Raw genomic sequence first — 12,196 nt, 5'->3', positions numbered from 1 at the left:
TTGCTACCAAGATTACGTTCACCTGTATCTTTTTGCTTTGAAGGTGGCTACTGGAAAGTTGACATTAGCTTGAGCCTCAGACCTATGGCTATTGTATTTCTCCTGTGCATTGCTGGTCTAGACACATACAGAGGACATTAACATTCTATTTAATTATTCATTACTCTGGGTTAACAAGCTATCTCCTAGAAATCTGCACAGTCCAAGGTGCTTAGCCTTTCAGATTATAGTCTTAATAACTTCCTTAATGCTGGAAGGAGCCCTCCTGAGTGAAATAAAGGTTTCTGTGTATAAAAAAATAACCTTGGCCAGTTTGACACCATTGGTCCTGGTGATATCTCCAGTCTAAAGTCCCGTGGTCTCCCCTACAGGGAGTGGTTTCTCCTGGTAGTGGTTGTTCAAGGAAAAGCCAAAGGACTAGACTTGGGAAGTGACTGAGACAGGTAAATAGGGAGACCTTATGTTTTTTTCATTTCTGAAGATGTTTTCCGTGACTGTTGGTAAATGTTAAACCCAGAAAACCACACAAATCATATGGTGTCTCTCCAACAGAGGCTTTTTAGCATTTTTTATTCTATGTATTTATTTAATGGTGGGGGCACATGTGTGGAGGTCAGAGAAGAACTTGTGGGAATCAGTTTTCTCCCCACCATGTGGGTCCCAGAGACTGAACTCAGGTCATCACGCTCAGCAGCAAATAACTTCACCCTCCGGGCCATCTCAGCAAACACCCTTTTTACTTGTGTAGGTGATTCCAAAGTGATCACCCCTACACACAATTCTGATCATATCATTTTCCACAGAGCTGCAGTGAGGTGCTTAATCTTGATTGTCAACTCAGTAGGATTTAGAATCCATGGAAATGAACTCCCAGTTTGTCAGTGAAGGGGTTTCTAGGTTGGGTTGATTCGGACAGGAAGAGCCACCCTGACTGTGGGCAGAACCATTCTTTAGACAAGGATCCGAGATTGAATAATAAGAGTTGAGCACCAGTATTCATCTCTCTCTCTTCCTGCCTGTGGATACAATGTGACCAGCGCCCTCACAATCTTGCTACCGTGCCTTGGCTGCCATGGCGGCCTGTATCCTCTTGAACCGTAAGCCAAATAAACCCTTTCTTCTTTAGGCTGCTGCTTTTCAGGTGTTCTGTCCCACAAACAATAAAAGTGACTAATATGTGTGGAGTCATTGCTAGAGGATTCTTTTTTTTTCTTTTTTGCTCCATTTCATAAAATTGAGATTCAGAAATAGGTCAATTAGTCAGGTGTGTTGGCTCATACCTGTGATATGAGATTATCAGTATGAAATATGACTTCATCACTCAGGAGATTAAGTCAAGAAGACCATCATGAATTTAGGAGCAGCCTGCGCTACAGTGAGACCCTGTCTCAAAACAACAAAACGAAAACAGTTCATGCCTGTAATCCTAGCACTTGGGAGGTGGGGGATGACACAGTGAGTATGGTGGTTTGAGTAGAATGGCCTCCCTAGGCTCATACATTGGACTGCTTGGTCCCTAGTAAGTGGAACTGTTTGGGAAGGATCAGGAGATCTGGCCTTACTAGAGCATGTGTGTCCTGGTTGGAAGAGGTGTGTCACTAGGGGTGGACTTTAAGTTTCAAATGCTCATGCTGGGCCCAGTCTCTCTCTGTCTCCAACTTGAAGACCATTGGTTCTCTTCACAGTAACTAAGTTAAAGGCAAGCCTGACTAAAAAATACCCTGCCTCAAAACACACACACACACACACACACACACACACACACACACACATACACACACACGAGAGAGAGAGAGAGAGAGAGAGAGAGAGAGAGAGAGAGAGAGAGAGAGAGATCATCCCCTCATACACACAGATAATGGCTTTTCCCAACCAACCAACCACATACACACACACACACACACACACACACACACACACACACACACACACTGCCACCTCTCCACACACGAATACTGGATTTCCCTAACCAACCAACCACACACATACACACACGAGAGACACACACACACACACAACCCCCTCATACACACAGATAGTGGCTTTTCCCAACCAACTACACACACACACACACACACACACACACACATATACACACACATACACACGCACACACGCAGCACACACACACACACGTATGTGTGCACTGTTTTGCTCTGCAGCTGGATTTCCTAATTTCCTGTGGTTTCAATATCTAGAAGAACTGGGCTCACATAAACAGCCATGTAGACAAGTAGAAGAGGATATATGTGGCCCCCACTGAACCATTTGCTCAGTGATTAAGATACTTGAGAAACCAACACAAGCTCGTTGTCATCTCTGGCCTGATTCTACGTGTTTGGTACAGGCCCCAAAGCCACAAAGAACTGAATGTGATCCTTAGTCATTTGGAACTCTGGACTTCTTGCCTTTCCCCTGGGGATGGTATAGTCTATGACCTCACAGGGCTGTGGTGGGTTCAGAGGAAGTGAGGTGGGCATTTGGTAAGAGGCTTATATTTAGGAACATCAGAGTACCATCTAAGACCCACCATATTCTCCTTTTCCATCCCATAATGGCTCCTCCATCCTCCCACCCAAAGTACAGGAGTTGGTTCTCCGCCACCGTAAGGTCCTGACTTTGCCATGAATTATTTATACTTCTTTATCTGACTTGATGTCCAAAGCCTCTGACTGAAGTCAGATGCTATGGCTTGAATGTGGTAAGCTATACTGTGAACCACAAATGTCATGCATCAGAAATTCAATCGCCAAAGTCACAAGTAAGGGAATTAGAGGAGGACCTTTGGGATAAGACAGGATCATGAGGGTTCTGCCCTTATAAGCAGATTTATCCATTTGCTGATTAACAGATTAATGTGTGATTGAGGAAGTGGCCTTCTTATTAAAGCAAGTTGTCTGACATGCTTGCTCTCATACCACACAATGCCCTGTGCTGTTTTGGGACTCTGTAGAACAAAATGTCACCAGAACTGTAAGAAGTGAACAGATGATTTTCTTTGTAAATTATCCAGCCTGTGGTATTTAGGTACAGTAATGGAAAAATAGACTGAAATCATGATCAATTTAAGAATCAGAGAGAAGAATTCTCTTTTCTGAGATACTGTCAGAGCTGCTTATGTTCAAGCTGACTGTGTGAGCTCTCTGGGCACTAGCCAGGTGTGTTAGTCAGAGTTCTCTAGAGGAACAGAGCTGACTGCGTAGACACTTGTTAAAGGGGGATTTATTAGACTGCCTTACAGGTTGTGGTCCCGGTAGTCCAACAGTGACTGTCTCACAACGCAAAGGTTCACGATCATTCTGGGAGACTGGTCATCTCCCAATCTGGTGCTGGAGTCCTAGAGAGCTGCTGGTCTTCAGTCTACATTAGAATCCTGAAGAAATCAGATTTTATACCAACAGCAACAAGAAAGATGAACTTGCAAGCGAGAGTTAAGGCCAGCAGGCGAAAAGCAAAGTCTCCTCCATCCATGTTCTTCTATATAGGCTGCCACCAGGAGGTGTGACCCATATTTGGGGTGAGTTTCCCTGCGTCAAATAATCTTACTAAGAAAATCCCCTTACAGGATTGCCCAGCAACTTGGATCTCAGCTGACTGCAAAGGTAGTCAAATTGATAAGCAAGACTGGTCATCGCACCCGGTTTTGGAAGCCAGCAACCTCTCGGATAAAACTTTCTCCTTTTTTTGTTTTATTGCTTCTTTCCCCAGTAGTTTTGGTTTTAATGTAGCTCTCTGGGTTATCCAGACTCTGGTTCTTGGTCACCCAAACAGTGTCAGGTATGGTTCCGTCTTCTGGAGCGGGCCTTCCGTCAAGTCAGGCGTTGGTTGGTTACTCCACAAGGCTTTGTGCCACCGTTGCTCTACAGTGGTTCTCAGCCTTCCTAATGCTGCAAGTCTCTGATACGGTTCATATTCTGGTGACCCCCCAACCACAGAATTATGTTCTTTGCATCTTCATAACCGTAATTTTGCTACTGTTATAAGTTGTAATGTAAATATGTGTGTTTTCTGATAGTCTTAGGTGACCCCTATGAAAGGGTCATTTAACTCCCCAAAGGGTCATGACCCACAAGTTGATAACCACTGCCCTAGCATATTTTGCAGGCAGGAAAGATTGTAGATCAAAGGTTGTGGGTAGGTAGGTGTTTACTTTTCTCTTTTGGCAGCCTGCAGACTACCTTTCCATTTCATAGACACTAGAACATGGGGGTGAAGGTTCTATGTAGGCACCAGCTCATCTTTTCCATGTTCAATGAGTTTTGTGGGTGTTAATTTCAGTAATGGGGACTTGCTATCAGTTTGTGGAGAGCAAACTATTGTCTCGGCAATAGCCTGGGTTGTTTTAGGATGTCCATCAGCCCCTTGGGCCAACAACTCAATTGGATGAAACCTAGTCCTAGGATTGGAAGCTTCATTTGGTGACAAGAGATGTCCAGTAGGGGTTCGGTCTCCCTCATTATTTGGAGATTTCATTAAATTAGGATTGCCTTTATATATTATATGAAGTTTCCATTGCACTAGGTTTCCATATTGCCACTCAAATGTTTTTCGATTCTAGCTTTCTCTCCACTGATTCCCTCCCTCAATACCATCTCCCCTCCCCCTTCCCACCTGATCCTCCTGGTCTTGCCCCTCCCAACTCCAGTCCACTCATAAAATCTATTCTATTTCCCCATCCCAGGGAGATCCATGTGTCCTCCCTAGTCCCCTCCTCTATGCCTAACCTCTCTGGGTCTATGGATTATAGCCTGGTTATCATTTATTTCATGGATAATACCTAGATGTAAGTGAATACATACCAGATTTAACTTTTCAGGGCCTAGGTTACCTCACTCAGGATAATTTTTTTCTAGTTCCATCTACTTGCCTGAAAATGTCATGATGTTATTTTTTTAAGAGATGAGTAATTCTCACTTGTGTAAATGTGCCACATTTTCTTTATCCATTCTTCTGCTGAGGGACATAGAGGTTGTTTCTAATTTCTGGCTATTGTTAATAGAGGAGCAACGAACACAGTTGAGCAAGTGTCCTTAAGGTAGGATGATGCCCAAGAATAGTGTAACTGAATCTTGAGGTAGATGGATTTCTCTCTCTCTCTCTCTCTCTCTCTCTCTCTCTCTCTCTCTCTCCCCCTCAGTTTTTTGTTTTGTTTTGTTTTAAGACATGGTTTCTCTGTGTAGCCCTGGTTGTCCTGGTACTTACTCTATAGTATAGCCCAGGCTGGCCTTGAACTCAGAGGTCCACCTGCCTTTGCCTCTTCAGTGCTGGGATTAAAGCCATGTGCCACCACTTTCAAAGGCAGAGTCCCATCTTTTTGAGGAATCACCACACTCATTTCCATAGTGGCTGTATAAGTTTGCACTCTCAGAAGCAATGGAGGAGTGTTCCCCTTGCTCCACATCCTCACCAGCATGAGCTGTCACTTGTATTATTGATCTTAGCCATTCTGACAGGTGTAAAATGGAATCTCAGAGTTGTTTTGATTTGCATATCCATGATGACTAAGGGTGGTGAACATGTCTTTAAGTGTTTCTTGGCCATTTGAGATTCCTCTATTGAGAATTCTCTATATAGATCTGTACCCCATTTTTAATTGGGTCATTTGGTTTTTTGATATCAAGTCTTTTGAGTTCTTTATATATTTTGGATATTATCCCTTGGTCAAATGTATGGTTGGTAAAAAAAAAAAAAACTTTTCCCATTCTGTATGTTGTCACTTTGTCCAAATGATGGTATTGTTCTTTTGCCTTTCAGAAGCTATTCAGTTTCTTGAGTTCTCATTTATTTAGTGTTGACCTTAGTCCTTATGCTAATGGTGTTCTGTTCAGTCTTCTCCTGTGCTAATGTGGTCAAGGCTAGTCCCCACTTTCTCTTCTGTGGAGGTTCAGTATACCTAGTTTTATGTTGAGGTCTTTGATCCATTTGGAGTTGAGTTTGGGGGGGTGGTGATAAGTGTGGGTCTATTTGCATTCTTCTGTATGCAGACATCCATGAAGATGCTGTCTTTCTTTCCAGTGTTTAGTTCTGGCTTCTTTATCAAAAATTAGGTGTCCATAGGTGTAGGGGTTTGTATCTGGGTCTTCAATTCAAGTCCATTGATCAATGCGTCTGTTTTTATGTCAATACCATGCTGTTTTTATTACTATGGCTTTGTGGTATAACTTGAGATCAGGAATGGTGATACCTCCCTGTAGCTCAAATTCTAAAATCAGTCTTATGATAAAAAAAACAAAAAACAAAAAACCCAAAACCCAGAGTCAGATATTGGGGTAAATGCTGAAAGATCAGAGGAAACACAGGAACAAGCCACTGCCACACCTTACCTCTAGGACTCCTCAGCCTGAAAAGCTTTAGCCAAAAAGCTTCCTCGGCAGAAAGGCCTCAGCCAAAAAGCACCAGCTCCTGTCTCCTCACTCCTTATAAACCTTTCTCTGCCCAGCCATATCACTTCCTTCTTAGTGCTGAGATTAAGGTCGTATGTGCTTCCCAAGCAAAGGCATGAGATCTCAAGTGCTAGGATTAAAGGCGTGTAACTCCCAAGTACTGGGATTAAAGGTGTGTGCCACCACTGCCTGGCTCTGTTTCTCTCCTAGACTGAGTCAATCTGATGTAGTCCAGGGTGGCTTTGAACTCACAGAGATCCAGACAGATCTCTGCCCTCTGAGTGCTAGGATTAAAGGTGTGTGCCACCACTGCTTGGCTTCTATGTTTAATGTAGTGGCTTGTTCTGTTCTCTGGTCTTCAGGCAAATTTTATTTATTGAGTTACACAATATATCCCCACACCTCCCACAGTTCTTTTATTGTTCAGGGTTGTTTTAGCTATCCTGGATTTTCAAATAAAACTTTCATTTATTTTAAAACAACCTCTGGGGTTGACAAGATGGCTCAGCAGACAAAGGTGCTTGCCTACTAAGCCTGACTACATGAGTTTATTCCGAGTGACCCACATGACAGAAACAGAACACTAAACTCTTCAAGTTGTCCTCTGACTTCCACATGTATGCATGCATGCATGCATACATACATCAACAATAATAAATGTAGCGAAAGTATTTTTTACCACACGCTTGCATAGTTTTCTGTGCTAAGCATCTACCAGCAACACGAGGCTCAAACAAAGGCAGGAAGTTATTGACCATTTACAGAGACATTGCCGAAGTGCATATTTCCATTCCTTTACATTTCTAGTCATTTTGTGTTCAAGTTCAAAATGACTTGTGAGTAAAGCCCACTGGCATTCACATGGAGGTGTATTGTCTGTTTCTGAGCCATGTGAGTGCTCTCCTGGCCAGAGCTTTCTTAGCACTCACTACGCGTGTGATCTTGAGATCTTGAGCACTCACTATAAACAACAGAGATGCTGGGGCCCCAGCTCACCCCTTTGATGCCCTACACTAAAGTCCACATTTGACACAGTTGAAGCGTCTGTCAGAGACAGGCAGGAAGCAATAGATGTTATGAGAAGGTCACCAAAGTTATCACACAGTGTAAAATCATGATGAATGCCACAGAGGAGGAGAAAGGCCTCTGGGTGTGGTGTCTGGGGCACCTCATCTGGCTGGTGAGTGACACTTCAACAAACCCTAAGGAACGACTAATAAAGGGAAGAGTAGTACAAGCTGAAGCTGACTATTGTTTTCTTAAACTGATCACAACTGCATATCCTCCTCCTGACACAGGCATACCTTGAGAACCTGCCCCTATTACACAGAGTGATGGGATTCATGCATCCCACCCACCCACCCACCCTTTGCTTCTAGACAGGTCTCTGTGATTGTTTTAACCAAGAGGGCACATTGGGAAAGATGCTGTGTGTCTTTTGAGATTCATCGTCAAAGACAGCATGGCCTCCAATCAGCCTCCTCTGTTGGTTAACCGCTTGCAGAAGGGCCAAGTCCTCAGCCCTCAGCCCTGTCTGAAATTTCAGCAGCGGATTTCTGGGCACGAAAAGGAACCATATCCTCTATCAGGCTACCTTGGGTAAGAGACATGCAACAAGAACAAGCCTTCACTCAAGCCTTTAAACTACAGTTACATGAACAAAACAAGTAATTGCTGCCATTTTGTACCACTGAGGGAGAGAGTTCACAGCCGTGGATAACCAGTAGACCAAATATATGATGCTCGTGGTGGACCAGAGAGATGCAAGAGAGCGCCCCCTGTCTCAAGCCTGGGTGACTGCAGTACACTGAGGGAGTGTGAGGGAAGAAGACAGGAGAAGCAGCATGAGGAGAAGGAAGAGTTTGGGAGGTAGGGCCACCTGCAGGCTGGCGTGTGCTTGTCTGAAGTGTAGACTGCAAGAATCAAAAAAGGTTCCTGGGCTGGGCGGCGGCGCATGCCTTTAATCCCAGCACTCGGGAGGCAGAGGAAGGCGGATCTCTGTGAGTTCAAGGACAGCCTGGTCTACAGAGCGAGATCCAGGACAGGCAGAGAAACCCTGTCTTGAACAACAACAACAAAAAAAAAGGTTTCTGTCCCTTCAGCAGCGGGTGGCTCCACCTCTAGCCCTCTGCTTCTTTTGTCACACATGACACTAGCCTTGTCATGTCCCACCAGAGATGCCAGCAGTAGCGAGCTGGAGTGCCTCCTCGGGGTGGCTAAAGGCAGCCGCTCACTTTCTGCTGTCCCCATCCAGGAAGTCATTCGCTGCTTACGAGTATCTAGGTGCAGGTGTGAAATAAATTTTTCTATACTGATTCCTCCTGTGGTTGGTCTCTGTTTTCTTATCTGAATCCTGACAATAGAAGGACCCTTCCTCGTCCATTACTTCTCTGATAGAAGATTACTTAACTCACAGAAGCCCCTGCTGGACTCCCCATTATTAAAAAGTCGCCATTTGCTATCACCGGGGCCTCCTGGGCCTTGCTCCAGCACTGGGGCTAAGAACAGCTCTCACTTGTTGGTGCCTTTAATACCTGGGTAGATAAATATCTTGAGTATCACCTCCTCTTATAGACTGTAGGAAAATCTTAGGCTGCCGTGTCTGAGCCCCAGAATTTGTTTCTGGGAACCCACGTGATAGACGGATGGAGAAAATTGTATGCAGTGGCCTAACATAATCAAGCAACTATTTCATGAAGGAATTCTTGCTCTGTGCTGACTGTCTTGGAAAGGATGTAAAAGTGAATGTGGTGAGGTGACTTCAGAGGTTACCCTGCTCAGCTGGGTGAGAAGTTTATGACCACACTAGGGAAGTGGCCAAGAGAATATGGATTCTGGGCAGATTTATGTGGGAGAACAGATAGTACTCTGGGACTTGTTGAATGTGGGGATGAAAAGAGGGCAGATAAGAGAAAGAGCTCTCAGAAAAAGGACAAACTTGGGGCACAGAGTTATGTTGCTGATGGGAAATGCATAAACACAGTTTGGGAGGATGGATGGTCAATTTTATGTGAGGCAGATTGGGGCCAATGATTATGATTCATCCAAGGGCAAATGTTGACACTGATACAGAAGTTGGAAGACAGTGATCTTTATGAGAAATTCCAAAACAAAACAAAACAAAAAAACCACCTTCCAAAGCATCATGCTATAGCAAAGATGTGTAGAACCTTGAAGATACTGGTAAATAATCCAGATGAGATCTTTCAGGAAAAACAAATAAGGGAAGAGGGAAGAGGGTCTAAATGGTATGAGGAAGCTCCAAGAAGGGAAAACAAAAGAGGCTGGGTGGGCCTGTAATCCCAGCACTCCAGAAGCAGAGACAGCCAGACTTCTACGAGTTCTAGGCCATCCTGGTCTATTTAGCAACTTTCAGGTGAACTATGGCTTCATAGTGAGAAGAAGAAGAGGAGGAGGAGGAGGAGGAGGAGGAGGAGGAGGAGGAGGAGGAGGAGGAAGAAGAAGAAGAAAAAACCAACCATAAAGGTAGAAGAAAATCTATGAGTGTTCTAAAGAAAAATGGTAGTCAGAAATTCTGAGTTGGGTAAGCTAAAAACTAAAGACATTCCTGGGATGGCTATGGCTGTGGAATCTTTAGTGCTGTTAACAAGATCCAGATGGTTAGTTTTGTCTGCCTAGTGGACTGGGCAAAGGAAGACCTAGGTAGATGATTAAACATTATTTCTGGGTGTGTCTGTAAGAGTGTTTACAGAGAAGAACAATTGAATTGGTAGTCTGAATAAAGAAACCACACCCACCAACACAGGGCATCACCCCATCCAGATAAGCATCAGAAGAGAATGATGAAGGGGAGAGGGGGCGGGTTTGCTCTCCCTACTTAAGTTGGGGCATCTATCTGCTCCTACCCTCCAGTCTCTCTCTCTCTCTCTCTCTCTCTCTCTCTCTCTCTCTCTCTCTCCACCCCTCTCCCTCCCTCCCTCTCTCCTTCTTCTGGTTTTCCTATTGATTCTGTCTCTGAAGAATTTTGATTAATGCTCATACTGTTTTGATGGAGAAATTGGGGGTAGGGGTAGGGGTGGATACCTGGAGTCCAATGGATTGAAAAGTTGTCCCAATGAGAGCAGAAAACTCCAGAAGCTTGTTAGTGACCAAATTAGATAAATAGGTCAGTAGCAAGGTGGCAATGGGAGAATTTATGGAGAACTTTTTCCTTTTAGTTGGGAAAACTAGGACCCAGTTACTACAGGAAAATAGCCTGGCAGAAAAGCAGAGGCATGGCTCACAGGACAAGGTTTCTGAAAGGACATGAAGGGTGGATTTGAAGCAGAGTCAGGTCTGGTTCAGGAGTGGAAGGACAGCCACTTTGTCCTCTGTGACAAGCACAGGGAGAGGAAGGGCTGATAATGGGAGGTCTGCAGATTGGGTGATAAAGATGGTCACGTTCCTCCCAGAGAGGATCCGCTTTCTGGAGTAGCTGTAAAGCTGAGTTGTGAGGCAGGGTGAGGCAGGCTTGGAGGAATGGGGAGGGAGGTCAGAGGTTTGCAGAGTGAGGAAGAATAAGCTGATTAGGGAGACACAATACGATTACCCAGCACCACTGAGATATTTGACATGACTGCAATGAACATATTTGAGATGATAACCGATCTGTGAGATTTTTCTCCTGAGCCTCAGCAGTTTGGGAACAAGCAACAAAGAAGACAGAAGTGGTTAGAGAGGGAAGAGTGGGGGGCAGGAGAAGTGGGGGGCAGGAGAAGTGGGGGCAGGAGAAGTGGGGGCAGGAGAAGTGGGGGGCAGGAGAAGTGGGGGGCAGGAGAAGTGGGGGCAGGAGAAGTGGGGGGCAGGAGAAGTGGGGGCAGGAGAAGTGGGGGGCAGGAGAAGGGAGGGCAGGAGAAGTGGGGGGGCAGGAGAAATGGGGGCTGTGTTTGCAAGAGAGAAACTATACAAAGAAAAAAACCCATTAGATCTAAGCTCCAGAGTAGAAGGGGAGACTAGGCGTCTGCAGGAAAGCAGATGGGCCATCAGAGGAGGGGGCAGCCATGGCAGGGGAACAGCTACGGTGCTTGAGGCCTCCAGGGGTGCACAGACAGCTAGGCCAGGGGAAGGGGTGGCAGGAAGGCAGGATTTCAGAAAGGGTCTTTCAGGTGGGGCTAGGATCATGGCAGATAATAGGAGGGCTGCATCATAGTGACTCCAAAGACTGATGCAGTAATGCATAGCCGTGGAATAGAAAGAATACTTTGGGATCAGAGAGACCTAGGCTGGGGACCTGGCCTCACTGCTCACCTGCTACATAGTCCCAGTCAAATATGATTATGTCCTTGCTTTCAGCTTCTGTGGGAGCCTGTGGGGGTCTATGGAAGTCCAGCTCCGATCTGCTCACACCTTTCGAAGGGTTCTTGGGTGAAGGAGAGAGGAATGAGGAAATATTAGATAGAAAGACAGAAAGAGATAAGAAAGACAGAGACACAGGATAGCTTTGGAAGGGCCCTGGATTAATACCCAGCCATGCAGAGGTTTATTAAAAAGGGCTTTTTATAATATGCCAAGGGGAGAGGCAAAAGACCTCTCCCTTGAAAGATCAAAGCACACAGTACAGCCAAATGTAGCCCCTTCAAAACACCTGGTAACCACACCCGTGGCCAAATCATCCCATTATGCAGCCCTGCTGGGTAAAGCAAGCCCAGATTCTCTGACCCTGAGTAAGGTCTCACTAGGAAGCCTCTGTGGGCCGCCACAAGCTTCTACCTCCTTTTCCTTGTATTAAAGCCACACACAGTATAACAACAAAGGAACATGAAGTACAGATATATGGATATATAGTCACATGTGCCTCTGAAATAGATGCCTAC

The sequence above is a fragment of the Peromyscus eremicus genome, chromosome 10 (assembly GCF_949786415.1).
Source record: "Peromyscus eremicus chromosome 10, PerEre_H2_v1, whole genome shotgun sequence".
Taxonomy (NCBI): domain Eukaryota; kingdom Metazoa; phylum Chordata; class Mammalia; order Rodentia; family Cricetidae; genus Peromyscus; species Peromyscus eremicus.
The sequence above is the reverse complement of the archived record's forward strand: the minus strand, read 5'-3'. Positions refer to the sequence as shown.